Raw genomic sequence first — 16749 nt, forward strand, 5'->3', positions numbered from 1 at the left:
TCAATCTCACGACCACTCTCTTGTTTTCACACCCTTGGATCTCAACTTCGGGAGGAGACGATGCAACATGAAGCAAACCACGATTTTATGGCTTTAAGAATATGGTGGAAGAAAGCTCTGATTGGCAGAGAATAGCAGCACCGACTTGCACTCTTCAAGAGATTTAGAAATAGGTTGAAATTTGATACACTTCTTAAGATGTATTATGTAATTTTTTGAGAAAAAAAAAAAATCTTTTGTTGACTTTTTCGAAGAAAAATTCAAAGCATATTATATAATAAAATGAATATTATACTAAAGAACGATAGATTAATTTGATTGTTTAAGTTTCTCGAATTAATCAACATTGGTGGTATCTATAAGAGATCGAAGACACCATCATCCTAGCTACATCACACGCCAAAGGTCTCCATTCAGCTGTCTCTCTCTCTCCAGAGTCCAGAGACGTCTGTCTCATCAAAGCCCTGAAATCCCAGTCATAGATGGAATGTTATACTTATTATAATAATAGCCACAACATGTACAACTCCGTTATGCTCAACAATGGAGACACTCTGCAAGCCCACGTCAGTTTTCAACAATTTTCTGGATATGTAACCATAGATGGAAAGCAACACAGTGCTCTTTTCTAGTAATTTGTTGAAGCAGAAAATGACGTGGAGGCGGTTTCACCTTTTCTTCTTGTTAGTTGTTACGGGGAGGAATATTTTTTCTATATGAATCTCTATCAGTTTGTATTAAAAAATAGTGTGTTAAAAAGTTGTGTGACTTTGTTTTACGGCCAGCTTATGATTCAAATATGCAGAAAGCCACAGAGGATGTAGATGATTGCTGCTTGCATATACAACAAAACAACGAAGTGGCCAAGTGTTTTTAAGCAGGAAAGACGTGCTTAAAGCTTTCTGCATTAACTAAAAATATAATTTACTTTGAATCTGTGACTAAAAATGTTGTTTCATAGTGATTTTATAAAATATTTTTTATATTTTTTATATTTGAAAATTTTTGTTATTTAAATATTAAAAATGTTAAAAATATTTTTTAAAATCAGTGTGCAAGTGTAACTCTAATAATTATCACAATTCATGGGGAGAATGGAGATCAAGATTCAATTTTGTCCCACCATTTGGGAGTCGGACTCAGGTGAGCGAATTGGCCAAGGAAGCTTCAGGTGCGCGTCGAGCCTCGCTCCAGTGCGCGTCGCGGCGCGCTTCAGGTGAGCGTCGGGGCGCGCTTCAGGTGAGCGTCGGGGCGCGCTTCAGGGTCGTGTTGAGGAGCGCTCAGGTGAGCGAATTGGCCAAGGAAGCTTCAGGTGCGCGTCGAGCCTCGCTCCAGTGCGCGTCGTGGCGCGCTTCAGGTGCGCGTCGGGGCGCGCTTCAGGTCGCTTCGGGGTAAGCTTCAGGGTCTTGTCAAGGCGCGCTCAGGTGAGCGAATTGGCAAGGAACGCTTCAGGAGCGCGTCGCTGTAAGCTTCAGGGTCGTGTCGAGGCGCGCTCAGGTGAGCGAATTGGCCAAGAAACGCTTCAGGTGTGCGTCGAGCCTCGCTCCAGTGCGCGTCGCGGCGCGCTTCAGGTGACCGTCGGGGCGCGCTTCAGGTCGCTTCGGGGCGCGCTTCAGGGTCGTGTTGAGGGGCGCTCAGGTGAGCGAATTGGCCAAGGAAGCTTCAGGTGCGCGTCGAGCCATGCTCCAGTGCGCGTCGAGCCACGCTCCAGTGCGCGTCGAGGCGCGCTTCAGGTGCGCGTCGGGGCGGCTTCAGGTCGCTTCGGGGTAAGCTTCAGGGTCGTGTCGAGGCGCGCTCAGGTGAGCGAATTGGCCTAGGAACGCTTCAGGTACGCGTCGAGCCTCGCTCCAGTGCGCGTCGCGGCGCGCTTCAGGGTCGTGTTGAGGAGCGCTCAGGTGAGCGAATTGGCCAAGGAAGCTTCAGGTGCGCGTCGCGGCGCGCTTCAGGTGCGCGTCGGGGCGCGCTTCAGGTCGCTTCGGGGTAAGCTTCAGGGTCGTGTCGAGGCGCGCTCAGGTGAGCGAATTGGCTTCAGGTGCGCGTCGAGCCTCGCTCCAGTGCGCGTCGAGGCGCGCTTCAGGTGCGCGTCGAGGCGCGCTTCAGGTGCGCGTCGGGGCGCGCTTCGGGGTCGTGTCAAGGCGCGCTTCGGGGTCGTGTCAAGGCGCGCTTCAGAGCGAGGCGGCTACCCCGAAAGGGATACGCGTCAGGGTTCGAGAATGGATGAGGCACGCTTCCGGTGCCCGCTTTTCAGACCTGGAGGGTGGACGCGTCAGTCTGAATGTGGTTGAACAAAAAATGAAATGGATGCAAAGCAAATTTTACATTTGTTTTTTTATAAGAACTATACATTTTATGTAAAGGTTTTATATTTTATGTAAAATATAGAAAGTATATCCACTTGTCACCTTAGTTTTTCTTGATTATATTAGGTAATAAAAAATTTATGCAATTAAATTATTGATTTTTTTAACTAGCAAAAATGTTATATGATTGAATTATTATTAATCGTTTTAAAATAGTAAAAAAATGAAAGTGCGAAACCATTACTCTTTTTTGTTTATTATTATTATTTTTTATTTTTTATATGTTTTAATATTTACTAATTATGAAAATTAAAATTTTAAAAGCTTAGGCCCAATGTCAAATTGGGAAGCTAAAATATTTACTCTAGACTTTTAACTTCAAAAATTTTGTAAGGGAGAAAAGGTCATCATCCCTATCTAAATTAATATTCTAATTAAAATGTTTTTATTATGTGATACTTTTGTATTTCTAATAAAAATGCATTTAAGAAAAATTAACTAAATTATGTTTAGTTTCCAAAATATTGGAAGAGAAATGTGAAGGAAATTAAAAAATATATTTAAAGTTAATAAATAGTTTTAAGACATTACTTGAAAGTCATTTCATACATTTTAATTTTATTGTATAAAGATTGAATAATTTGAAAATGCATAAATTATATTATGTTTGGTTCTTCAAAAATTTAAGGAAAAAAAAGAATATATATATATAGTTTATAATTAATAAATTATTTTTATATATTATTTTAAATTTATTTCACTTTTTTTTTTCTTGATTAAATAATTAAAATATTTAAAAATTTATAATTTGTTTTAATTATATTTGATTCTCCTTTTATATATATATATACACAGAGAACCGTTTTTTTGTTGTTGAGCACATGCGCATATGTTTAGAGCAAACTCCAACCATGCACTTGAACAAACAATTGGACTAAGCTTGGGGATGAAGAAAATGGAGATGTGGATAGGAGCATAGTGTGGCCCCGTTGGTTAATAAGTGATTGGGGGCAAGGGAACAAACACTTTGATGGCACATGGAGGAGTACTTACAAGGAAGAATGATACCGTACTTGAATTTTATGGATGTATCGGTCAAATATAGATGAATATTCTAATAGTGAGACGAAAATGGTTTAAAATTCATTAAAATACTTTAAAAATTTTCAAAAAATAATAAAATAAATAAAAATATATATGTTAAAATTATTTTGTAAGTGCAAATAACGTAATTATGATGAAGGATAATATTTATAAAAAAATTTAGAAAAATTTATCTTGAATTCCTTTCATATATTTATATTCATCTATTTTTAAAATTTAAAACTATTTTTTATTAAAAACATGTTTTATTACATTTTAAATAAAAAATAAAATCCTTTTTAAGATTTATATAAAATGTTTTATTTGAGATTTATTTTCTAAAATTTTATTATATGTGGTAACAACTTTTTATTATAGATATTAATTTATTTAAAGAATTAAAATTATTAAAAATTATATTAATAGTTTATCCTATCAAATTAATTTAAATTTATAAAATATTAGACCTTTATTATTATTATTATTATTATTATTATTATTATTTACATTTTAGCAATTTTTGAATACATTTATGTTTTCAATATTTTAAAATGAAAATATTTAAATTAAATAAAATTAAAAGGATAAACATCAAAAATTTAAAGTGAAATGATAGTAAAATTTTAAAATATGATTAATGAGATAAATGATGATAGATTTAATATTAAAACTACAATTCATTTAATTCAAATAAATGATCATGTATGATTTTTTTTTAATATTTATATTTTTTATATTTAATTATCATACTTGTTAAGAAAATTATAATGATGGTTTTTCTACTTTTAGTAATCAATTAAATAAAATTTAAAATAAAATAATTAGAATTAATATATTTATTAAAATATTCTTATAACAATGAAGTTTAATATATTGATATGTATATATATTAAGGCAAACTTGCCCCAACGGTGGTTAGACATGAGTTCAAGCCTTTTTGACCCAACGATAGTTAATTAATTGAAATATCGTGAAAATTTATGAAAAGTCGATATTTCGGTGATAATTCCAAAATATATGCTAAATTTCTCCTAATTTTCGGTCCCTATTGAATCACTCTGACAAGTGAAGCGAAATATCGATAAAATTTCACTAAAAATTTGCGATATTTCAAACATTGGTTTCAAGCACACATCAAGGCACGATTCAAGAGACAAACCCATCAAGGGAGGAAACATGGATGGGGCATGCTTTAAGTGCACTTTTTACATTTTGAGACGCGTGAGGAGTAAGCTTTAGTGTACTTGAACAAAAAATTGAAATGGAAAACCAACCTATCTATGAGTGTTTAGGTAGGTTGGCAATTTCTGATAAAATTCCTAAGTGTCCCCTAACTTGGTTTATATTTTGTTCCCCTATTTCTGGATCGATCCAAGTGCAGGAGTAAATCGATCCAACTAACCTATTTTTAAGATCAATTTTTAGCCATTGGATTAAGGGTTTTATTCTCATTTAAAATCAAAATTTTCCCATTTTTGGAAGTAATGATTGCAACAGCCGTGAGAGGATTATTTATTTCCTCATCATTTTAAGGGTGTTTGCCTTCTAAGAAAATCCCATCCAAATTTTCCAAGAAATTTTTTTTTAATGGATTTTTTGAAAATAAACATGGGTTGATTTCTAAAAATTTATCTCTCATTCTCTTAGTTTTATGCAAAAACTCATTTTCTTCTTGTGTGAATTCAAGAAGAGACTGAGATCAAGCTTGGTGCGGACTCCAAGTGTGTTCCGAAAGAAGAAAGTGAGAAGCTGAAAGTGAAGGTATTAGTCAAGTAGTCTTTAAAGGATTGATTGACTTGAGGTAGGTAAAATATTGTATTCAGTTTTGATTCTTCATAGTGAGTGTTTCAATTTTATAGTAGGCCCATGGTTTTTTATCTTTTTGGAAGTTTTCCACGTTAAAACTTAGTGTCAATTATCTCTTTCTCTCACTCTACTGTTTGATTTATTTTCAATTTTTGATATCATTGGATACTTAAGCATATATGTTGAATGGTAGATATATGAGCTGAAATAAGTATGATTATCCATGGAATATCTTCAATTATTTTTTTGTTTATTTTGGTTAATGGTATCTTGTAGTAAATTAAAATGAGTTAAGGAGATAATTGTTTTTTTGAATAAATTTTAAAGAGTATTGAAGCATTTGCATGTGAATTGCATTTTATAAATTGTTGGGAGAGTGTTGGTGTATACATGCTTGCTTGTGGTTTTTATGCTTTGTTGAAAAGTTGTTGGAAGAGAAGTTTATGGGCATTGAAAATTTTTAAGGTTAAGTAATCCTTGTTGGGAAAATTTTTTTAGTTCAACAACACTTATTCACTCTCTCTCTCTCTCTCTCTCTCTCCCCCTCCCCTCCTTTCTAAGTGTAGTCCATTATTGAGATTTACCTTTTCAATTGACATATGAGTAGGTTTTTAAAGCAAAAATCACTTTCTTGAATCTCAATTATAGAACCTCATCAAGAGGGAGCTTCCATTGGGAGACCACCAATCTTAACCGATGAAAATTATTCTCATTGGAAAGTGAGAATGCAATATTTTCTCAAAATGCAAAGTGAAAAAAGTTTGAAATGCTGTTGAATTTGGTTAGTCTCCACCTAAGGTATTGGATAGAGAAGATAGACCAACAAATGTTATCAAGCCTAAGTCGGAATGAGATAGAGGTGATAATGAAGCTAGTGAGAACAATGATAGAGTCATCTATTCCATCTTTAATGCCATTAACACATATGAATTCCATAGGATAGCTACATGTACTTTGGCTAAGGAGGCTTGAGACATCCTCTAAGTGACTCATGAAGGAACTAATGTTGCGAAAGTGTTCAAACTTCAGATGTTGACCTTTAGGTTTGAGACAATTAGGATGGAAGATCATGAAAACTTTGGAGAGTTTTATGCAAAATTGATGGACATTGTGAATTCTAGCTTTAATCTAAGTGAGCCCATTCTTAACTCCAAAGTGGTTTCAAAAATTCTAAGATCTCTTTCGGAGAGATTTAGAGCAAAAGTCACCGTCATTGAAAAGTCCAAGGATGTGGATTCCTTGAAAGTAAATAAACTTGTAGGTTCACTCCAAACCTTTAAAATGACTCTTGGATCACCTAGGAAATCAAAGAGTATTGCCTTAAATACCATTAAAGATGAGTCCTTAGGTTCCAAAGGTGAGTGTGATGAGAAAATGTCGGATGGAGAAGTTGCTAGATTTGCTAGAAAATTCAAAAAACACATGAAGTTCAAGAAATATAAGAAGTCCAAGGAAAATGCTAAAAAATGGAACAATTCAATGGGAAAATCAAATGTAAAAGACAAAAAGAAAGACAAGAATGTCAAAAAGGACATTGAGGTTGAGTGCTTCAAGTGTGGGGAAAAGATGCACTATGTCATCGAATGTTCCTAAAAAAAAAAAAAGAAAAAAAAAAAAAAAAGAAAGAAAGCCATGTAAGTCATTTGGAGTCACACAAAATCATGTTAATCAAGCAAAAAAGAATCAAATGCAAGTGAGGAATGCACTAATTTCATAGCCTTTATGGTAAGTGTCATTGAGGAAACACTCAAGAAAGAAGTTTTTGGTGAGTCTTGTGAGTCAAGTGACTTTGATGGTAATGAGATGAGTTTTGACTCTGCATATGAGACTTTGTACAAGGAGTGCTTAAGTCTAAAACAGAAACAAGTTGAGTGGAAGGCTTCTAGTGAGTCTTGTGAGTCAAGTTAAGTCTCAACTTGAGACCTGTGAGGCATAAGCTTCAGTGTACTTGAACAAAAAATCGAAATGGAAAACCAACCTATCCCTTCTCAACTTGTCTACGTTCCATTCTTCTTTGCTTCAAAGTGATCACAAGTATTGCTCTCTTTCCTCGGTTCCCATATCATTATCATTTTCTTTGCTTATCTTCATATTCTCATTTCTTGCTCTTTCTATTCAACGACAAACATTATTTTCATTTTATTCTCTTCTTGTATCTTTACTTGTTGTACCCTTTTTTCCGTTTAAAAGTTCGTTTGAAGGAAAAAGACTAGTTTGGGGTTTTTAAATTGAAATGATGATTCTGTCATCACTTAAACCTTGTCACATGTTCAACATTATGCATATTTTGTTCATTATAACTAACATCATCACACAATACAATAAATGTATATGACATGTATTTATGAAGTATGATGGGTACATTGTTGAATTTTAAATGTAAAGGGGTAATATGAAAAACACACTATTGGTTGAAGGTAAAGTGTAATACACTCTTTTATTTTATATGTTTTAAATTATTTTATATATTTATTAATTATTAATTATGAAGATTAAATTCAAGTCTAGGCCTTGTTTTACAATGTTTTCTTAAATTAGTTTTGAAATTAAAGGAAAAAGAAATAATGTTTTTTGGTAATTTTAAAAATGTGTTTAATAAGCGTTTTAAAAAAATAATTTGTAAGAGCAAAAAAAACACTTGGATAAACAAATTTTAGTTGTTTTTAAAATTAATTTTTATATTTTGATTTTATAAAAAATTTGGAAATTCAATTTTTCATAATATTAATTAAATTAAATTAAATTCAAGCCTTATTAAAATAAAAAATGGTGTTGTAATTAAAAATAATTGATTTTAGTAATATGATAATAAAAACATAAATTATATATATTTTTATTAAAGATGATAATATTTTAGTATATAAATATTAATATTTTATTATAGTCATAGTTTATTCTCTTTTCCAGAACTGATACTTCCATTCATCCTTGAGGATGTCAGCATCTTTTGCTTAGCCGCAGGTGAAGTTTGGATTCTCTCTTTATTGTTTACAGTTTGAGGGGTGTGACTTTGCTTTACAGCTGTCCATCTTTTGATTCACATATGGAGAAAGCCACAGAGGATGCAGATGCAACAAAACGACGAAGTGGTCAAGTGTGTAAACCGGAAAGACGTGCTTAAAGCTTTCTGCATTAAGTGGAAAAACCTAAAAAAATAATCTTACTTTATTCTGTTGATGACTCATTCTAATACATTATTACCATTCATAGTGGAGAATGGAGATCAAATTTCGATTTTGTCCCACTATTTGGGCGTCGGCGAAGGAATTGGCAGGCGCGCTTCAGTGTGCATCGGGGCGCGCTTCCGTGTGCATCGGGGCGCGCTTCCGTACGCGTCGAGGCGCGCTTCGGTACGCGTCGAGGCGCGCTTCAGGTACGCGTCGAGGCGCGCTTCAGGTACGCGTCGAGGCGCGCTTCAGGTACGCGTCGAGGCGCGCTGCAGGTACGCGTCGAGCCCAAAAGGCATACGAGTCAGAGTTCAAGACATGGAAGAGGCGCGCCTCCGGTGCGCTTTTCAGACCTGGAGGGTGGACGCGTAAGTTTTGATGTAGTTGAACAAAAGATGAAATGGATGCAAGTTTCAGAAAAGAATCCAAACCCTTTCCAAGTCCCAACTCTTTCTCTCGTGGACGCCCCTCGCTCTTCTCTGTTTTCCCGTGGTTGCAGTGCAGGTTCTGCTCTCTCCTTTCTCTCCTCATTTCGTTTTCATTCTCTCTCTCTCTCTCTCTTCCTCTATTTATTTTTTTCCCTTTTATGAATTACAACATAAATGTCACTTATTTTTAATCCCGCATTATTGTGATTTATTGGCAAAATAAAAGGAAAAATTACTTAGTTATGTATGATTTCCATATTTTACAAATTTTTTTTTGTTTGCAATTCATGTGTTCAAATTACAAAAAAAAAAAAAAATGTAATTAAATTATTGTTCTTTTTATATATAACTAAAAATAATGCAATTCCATCATTATCCTTTTTCTCAAGTAATAAAAAAGTATACAATTTAAATATTAATTTAAGTGAAAAAATACATTATTTAGGTGAATTTTTTTATAAATTTATTTTTAAAAATATATATATATATAAAATGTAAGAGCACATACCTTGTTTATTTGAAAATTTTCAAGTTCAATTTTTTAAAATTTTAAGATTTTAAAAAGAGTTTTTAAGATACAAAGTAAATTTTGTATTTTTTATAAGAGCTCTTATATTTTGTTCAGAGGTTTTTAATTTTAAAAATAAAATAGAAAGTATATTTAAATGTCACCTTAGTTATTCTTAATTATTTTGATTTATTATGAAGTTTATTATTTTTTATTTGTTATTTTGTATATGTTATAAATTATTTTTTATATTTACTAGTTATGAAAATTAAATTATCAAAAGCTTCGGAATGTCATCCTAGGACACTAAAATGCCTATTCTAGGCTTTTAACTTCAAAAAAAATGTAAGGTAGAAAGGGTTGACATCCTATCGAAATATGAAACATGTTTAGGAATGATTCTAATTAAAACCCTTTTAGTCCATGACATTTTTTGTTAATAGTGTTTTCATTAAAAAGGCATTTAAGGAAAATTACTTAGTGTTTGTGTTAGTGTTCAAACTCTTGAAGTTGGGTTTGCTACTAATCTTGACTTAACAATCCAAAGTAGTAATTGATTAACTTATGCATACAATCTCTTTATAAATTAATACCTGTAATCTAACAAGGTGAAAGATAGCAACTTCTCAAGATTACCTTTATCATCCTTGAGTTCCAAATCATCCTATAATATAATTAATTAACATATCCTAACTCACAAAGAGCTTATATCAAATTTCACTAAAGAAACCATTATGGTCATAATTTACTTAAACACATCTCCTTAGGATTGCCCAAGGGGACATAATGTCTTAATTTCATGATATATCATAATGCTCATATTGAAAATACATATTGCTATCAAATTTCATCAACAGTGATCCAATTTATAGGGAATATATAATTACTTTAGGATTTCACTCGTACGTCAAAGTCATTGCTAACTTTGTTACAAACTCAATATTTTCTCAAGGTTCATAATAGTTTAATAAAGTCATAACTAATCAATAGTCTTACGTCATGATTCAACATAAGTTTTATCTAATGTGTAACCGAACACACTATTGTATTTACCATAGGAACCTCATCCTAGTGGGTAAGACCGGTTATTTTTTTAATTAGGAGGTAATGCATTACAACCTATAATGAATTGTCTAAGTCCATGAATTGACCTCTAAATAAATCATCTATTTGTAAAGAACTAATGACTTGAATCTTCCCGTACAACTTTTAATATATCAAAGTCATGCAAAATACAAGAAATATAAGTCAAAATACTCATAAGATAAAATGTATGAAATAAGAATAGATTAAAATGCAACGGAAACTTTATTAAATAAATTATAAACTTTAAATTTGTTGTATCATATCATACTTTTCAGGACTCTTAATAGATGTGTTATTATTCATATATTCCAAAAACAGTATCATAATTTATTTTCTTGTCTATGTTGATCATGACCTTATCAATACTAGTAACCACTTAAGCTTTACTTCTCATTTCATTGCAAGCCTCTCATTATAGTTCTTCGTGAAGGATCTTAGAGATCTACATGACTTCCTTGATGTTAAGGTTGTCCCTACTACCAAATGTAATGTTTCTACCTCTACATAAATACATTTGGAACCTCCTACAACCTCACCATATATCATAAGCCAATGTAGTGAACATTCCATTATCAACCTTAACACCTTTGGTTCACTATGATGGTACTCTTTCCTATAACCCACGCAATATTGACAAGTGGTTAGAACCGAACCCTCTAATCTTCAGCCGTGCCAATGGCATCTTCTTTGTTGTAAACAAGTTATCTTAAGTCATGCATTAACCAACTCATACGCATTGTTCAATTGCCACCTACCTACCTATGTACCAATCCAATTTTTCACTCTCGTGTATAAAACACGTTGCTATTGATTTTCATTTTGTTCACGATAAGGTTTTTGTCGGCCAACATTGTGCGTCTCATGTTTCCACTCAAGACCAACTTGTTGACGCTCTCACCAAATCATTATTCCATCAATGACTTCTTTTATTCCTTTCCAAGATGGGTGTTTCCAATGGAATCATTATCTTGAGGTGAAATATTGGGAACGAATCAACAACTTCTCCCAACCTCGTGGATTCCAGCTCATGATCCACTCATTCACATGAAATGAAGTCTCTTAATTTCAACTGCTCCCAATTATTCGCAATTAAGCATATTGCAATATTCTCATTTGTAACAATTCCTTTCATTTGAATTCTGATTCTTTGTGTATATATATTATTGTAAAACATACAACAATTTATTCAATTCATTCCTTTTTCTGCAAACTTGCTTGACCCTATTAATGCCATCTTACATCCACTGTCATTCCATTCATGAAAGCAGACCATAAAAAACACTCGCTCATAAAACATCACTCCAATAAAAAAAAGAAGGAAAAATCAGTTTTTTTGCCAAATTTACAACAAGAATATTTGTTTATTTGGCAAGCAGAGGGACTGGAGAGCAAAATCAGCCTGAAGTCACGGGTCATGAAATAGGATGCTTGGCCTGAAAAAGGCATGTGAAGCCAGTCCAAATTCCGAGTAGAAAAAAGGTCTCCAGTGAGGGCGGGGACATGGAGGCTGGAAATTGTAATAATCCCAAGAGTATGTTGGAATTTTTATGTGTGGACTTACATAATTAATTTGATAATGTCATAAATCAGTGTTATTTATTTTTGCATTGTGGTCCATAATGGGACTGGACACATATTGTTGCTTGATTTTTATGGGCTCACCCTAATTCACTTGACTGGCCCATTAAGTCAAGTGGTGGTCCAAATAATGTGTGTGATATATATATATGAATATATTTATATATATATATATAAAAGAAAAGGATGGGCTCACTGTGTGGCTGGCTCCCTGCTCTTCCTCCTTTGGCTGAAAGAGAGCACGCACTCTCGTCATGGACTGAATCTGGGTGTAGAAGGGAAGAGCTCATTAACCCGTAATTCTCGCACTATCAAGCACTATAGAAGCTTCCTGAATACTAGAAAAGAGCAAGAAATGGCCTTTCACGGAATTAACCAAGGTGAACGTTTCCGTTTTTGCCGTTCAATGCATGCTTAAATGTCAACATGTGATCCTATATTGTTTAAATTTTCTTTAATTGGTATCAGAGCAAGCATGATTGACATTTGAGCTGCAATTTTGGGTTAATTTTTGGGTTTCCCGTTTCCTGTGGTGGAAGCCATTTTTTTGGATTTTTATTTCTCGTCTGATGTTGATTCTCTGTTTTCAAGCCCGATTGTTGTTGGAAACTTGTAGAGAATATTGTTTGGAGCAAAACCCATCATTTTATTTGATTTTTGGAGCTTGTTTGGTGGGATTTCGAAAATTAGGGCTTGTTTGGTTCTTGCTATTATGCGTTTTTTGTGCAATTTTTGGGTTTGGATTGAAGAATTGATGTTTGAGGATGGAAATCTATGTATTTTTGACGAAAAATGCGTGAAATTTTGGGTGGAAATTTTTTTTTTCTTCTCCAGAACCAGGCCGTGCTCAGCTAGAGGAGAAGATGAATAGTGATGTGATGAATCATGACGTCATAAAAAAAAAAAAAAAACCATTTTTTTTTTTTTTGTTGCCTTGGTATTCTTGGATTGATTGTGCATATGCTAGAATTATTATGCATTTGTTAAATTTGACTTTATTGGGACAATTATTATTATTATTGTTCTTTATGGTATAATTTTTCCTTATATCAATAATGTTGTCCTATGTCAATTTTGTTAAATATTTCAATTTATTGAGGCAATGAAGCACACTTGTGTGATTGCCTATCGCAATTCCAAGTGTGTGATTGATTGTGCATATGCTAGAATTATTATGCATTTGTTAAATTTGGCTTTATTGGGACAATTATTATTATTATTGTTCTTTATGGTATAATTTTTCCTTATATCAATAATGTTGTCCTATGTCAATTTTGTTAAATATTTCAATTTATTGAGGCAATGAAGCACACTTGTGTGATTGCCTATCGCAATTCCAAGTGTGTCAAATTGTGAAAATTAAGATATTTTGAATTTTATTCATGACAATAGTGAACATATGTGTGGTTGCCTATCGTGATCCTATATGTGTCAAATTGTCTTTGTTGAGATATTTTATCTCCCTCTTTTGATTGTTTTATTATTGTGATAACTAAGGTCCATACGGGTATTGTGATTGTCCTATCGATGATTATAATATTTGGTAGGATGCTTGGATTGGTGAAGGAAATTAATTTTATATTATGACTCGTACTAATTTTCTTTGCCCTTTCGGTAATAAAATTAGTGCATCTTAGTTGTGATATTTAATTGATTGTCCTTATTAATTGCATAGAATCACATGTTGACAAATTAAGCATGCATTTAACAGCAAAATTCAATCCGTTACCTTGGTTCGTGCTTTGGGAAGCCATTTCTTCTCTCCTTTGATATCCAATAATCTGTTTTCCGGGTGCGTGATGGTCCGAGAATGAGCGATCATATTTGGTAGGATGCTTGGATTGGTAAAAGAAATAATTTTATATTATGACTCGTACTAATTTTCTTTGCCCTTTCGGTAATAAAATTAGTGCATCTTAGTTGTGATATTTAATTGATTGTCCTTACCGCCGTGGAATTTTCAAAATTCCAAGCTGTTGCTAAATTGAGAAATTCTGGAAACTAGCAAATGCATGATTTTGTAGTAACATGCATATTGCTTAATTTTGCTATTTTCCAGCTACTAGCAATCCTGGTATTACTCTGCAATTGTTTGCCATCAAACCCTCTTACTGGAATAATTTTGAGGAATGTTTTGAGTCTTTCAATGTGCATATGACTATGCACATTTTGGACTGGGCTTTGAGAGTTGATAAGCCAAGTAAATTTGAGTTCTTCCATATTGTGGCACAAACGCCTAGGTCATATTTCTAGGCAAAGATTAGAGAGATTGGTTAGAGATGGTGAGTATTATGGGAGATATGATGAGACTGGACGGAATTCTGGACCATTCACTAAGTTTATGTTGGAATGCGGCATTGATGCTAGATATACAATGTCAGGCACTCCTCAACAGAATGGGGTTGCAGAAAGGAGGAATCGCACATTGTTGGATATGGTGAGGTGCATGTTGTCTAATTCCTCCTTACCAGAATTTCTATGGGGTGAAGCCTTAAGGAATGCGGCATATATTTTGAATCAAGTGCCCAGTAAGTCTGTGCTTAAGACACCTTATGAGCTATGCGCAGCGGAAGTGTGGTTAGGCCCTATAATCCACAGTCAAAGAAACTTGATCCTAAAACCATTATTGGTTTCTTTGTTGGCTATTGCATTGGATTAAGGGGTTCCAGATTTTATTGTCCATCTCATACCACCAGGATCATTGAGTTAGACAGGGTTGTATATTTTGAAGATGTGAGCTCTGTTGATGAAAGATCTAGTGGTATCTGAAGTTTGATAGTATTATCACCCAAAATGACTTTAAAGAAAATACAGTTGACAGATGCATATATTTGAGGGTTAGTGGGAGTAGTTACATATTTCTTGTTTTATATGTTGATGATATACTACTCGCATTAAATGATCCTAACTTGTTGATTGAGACAAAGCACATGTTGTCAACCCATTTTGACATGAAGGATCTTGGTGAGGCTTCTTATGTCTTGGGCATAAAGATTCTTCGTGATAGGGCTAATGGAGTGCTTAAATTGTCTCAAAGAGCCTATATTGAAAAGATATGAAGAGGTTCAATATGCACAACTGTAGTTTGATATTGCTTTTATTGTGGGCATGTTGGGAAGGTACTTGAGCAATCCTGGGAGTCAACATTGGAATGCAGCTAAGAAGGTCCTTAGGTATTTGCAAGGAACTAAGGACTTAATGTTGACATATCAGCGCACCAGCTTACTTGATGTAGTTGGGTTTTGTGATGCTGATTTTGCTGGCTGCATAGATGATAAGAAATCCACTACGGGCTATATTTTTATGATGGCAGGAGGAGCTGTATCTTGGAAAAGTGTCAAGCAGACACTTACAACATCCTCAACTATGGAGGCAGAGTATGTGGCATGTTATGAGGCTTGTTGTCATGCTATGTGGATGCGGAATTTTGTTTCAGCTTTAGGAGTTGTTGACTCCATTTTTAGACCGCTGAAATTATTTTGTGATAATTCCGCAGCTGTTGCTTTCTCCAAGAACACTAGGAGTATTTCTCGCTCCAAACATATTGATGTAAAGTTCTATTTTGTTAAGGAGAAAGTGGCAGGGTCTCTTATTGATATTGAACACATGTCCACAAAAAGTATGTTGGCGGATCCATTAACAAAAGGCTTACCCATAATTGCGTTTCAGGAACATGTATCTCAAATGGGGTTGTTGGAAGCCTAGGTTGTATTAAGTTAGTGGGAGCCATTTTTTTTTTGTATTGTAATACTATGTTATTGTTGAAAGGATTGCTATTATTGTACATTTCCCTATGAATCAAGCAATGAAGCATATATGATCGCTTTTGATTATTTATTTCTGATGAGATTCTATGGGACATTGATTTATGATTATGTATATGTTGTGATGTTTGATTATATAGTCCAAGTGGGAGAATTGTTGGAATTTTTATGTGTGGACTTACATAATTAATTTGATAATGTCATAAATCAGTGTTATTTATTTTTGCATTGTGGTCCATAATGGGACTGGACACATATTGTTGCTTGATTTTTATGGGCTCACCCTAATTCACTTGACTGGCCCATTAAGTCAAGTGGTGGTCCAAATAATGTGTGTGATATATATATATATATATATATAAAAGAAAAGGATGGGCTCACTGTATGGCTGGCTCCCTGCTCTTCCTCCTTTGGCTGAAAGAGAGCACTCACTCTCGTCATGGACTGAATCTGGGTGTAGAAGGGAAGAGCTCATTAACCCGTAATTCTCGCACTATCAAGCACTGGAGGAGCTTCCTGAATACTAGAAAAGAGCAAGAAATGGCATTTCACGGAATTAACCAAGGTGAACGTTTCCGTTTTTGCCGTTCAATGCATGCTTAAATGTCAACATGTGATCCTATATTGTTTAAATTTTCTTCAGAGTAGTCTTGCGCCCTTGTCCAAATGAGAACATCACGAGAGAGATTGAAAATGGTGTCTCCAGCGTCTGTTTCTAGCACCGGCTTTGAAAAAGCAATATGAACGCAATCAACTCAAATAAAGAATTGCCAAGATTTTCCATTGAAAAGCCCACCATTCATTCATTCATACATTTTCTGCAACTTTTTTGTCTTCATATAAAACCTTCATCATCACCCATCTCCATTCACAAAACCAAGACGAGGGCTCGGGTTTCTTCTGATGGATCACCTGGGATCATTAACAATTAGAAAAATACTTGTCCCGAGTGTAAAATGCCGGTCGGAATGCTGGAAAGTTAATGAGAAAATGTTCAGTCTCAATACCTTCATAAAAAAATATTGATTT

At 34.1% G+C, this 16749-nt stretch overlaps 2 long non-coding RNA genes across 2 annotated transcripts; one reads left to right on the forward strand and one right to left on the reverse strand.

The window, feature by feature from the left end:
- Window positions 1–8151: 8151 nt before the first annotated feature.
- Window positions 8152–8900, reverse strand: LOC109123016 (uncharacterized). Its single transcript, XR_002030635.2, has 2 exons — window positions 8788–8900; window positions 8152–8709 (listed from the first exon to the last, which is right to left on the reverse strand). It is a non-coding gene; the product is annotated as an uncharacterized LOC109123016 (long non-coding RNA).
- On the forward strand, window positions 8757–15766 carry LOC109123017 (uncharacterized). The gene is made up of 2 exons (XR_002030636.2): window positions 8757–8860; window positions 11755–15766. It is a non-coding gene; the product is annotated as an uncharacterized LOC109123017 (long non-coding RNA).
- Window positions 15767–16749: the final 983 nt, after the last annotated feature.

Source organism: Vitis vinifera, chromosome 8, assembly GCF_030704535.1.
Source record: "Vitis vinifera cultivar Pinot Noir 40024 chromosome 8, ASM3070453v1".
Lineage (NCBI taxonomy): Eukaryota > Viridiplantae > Streptophyta > Magnoliopsida > Vitales > Vitaceae > Vitis > Vitis vinifera.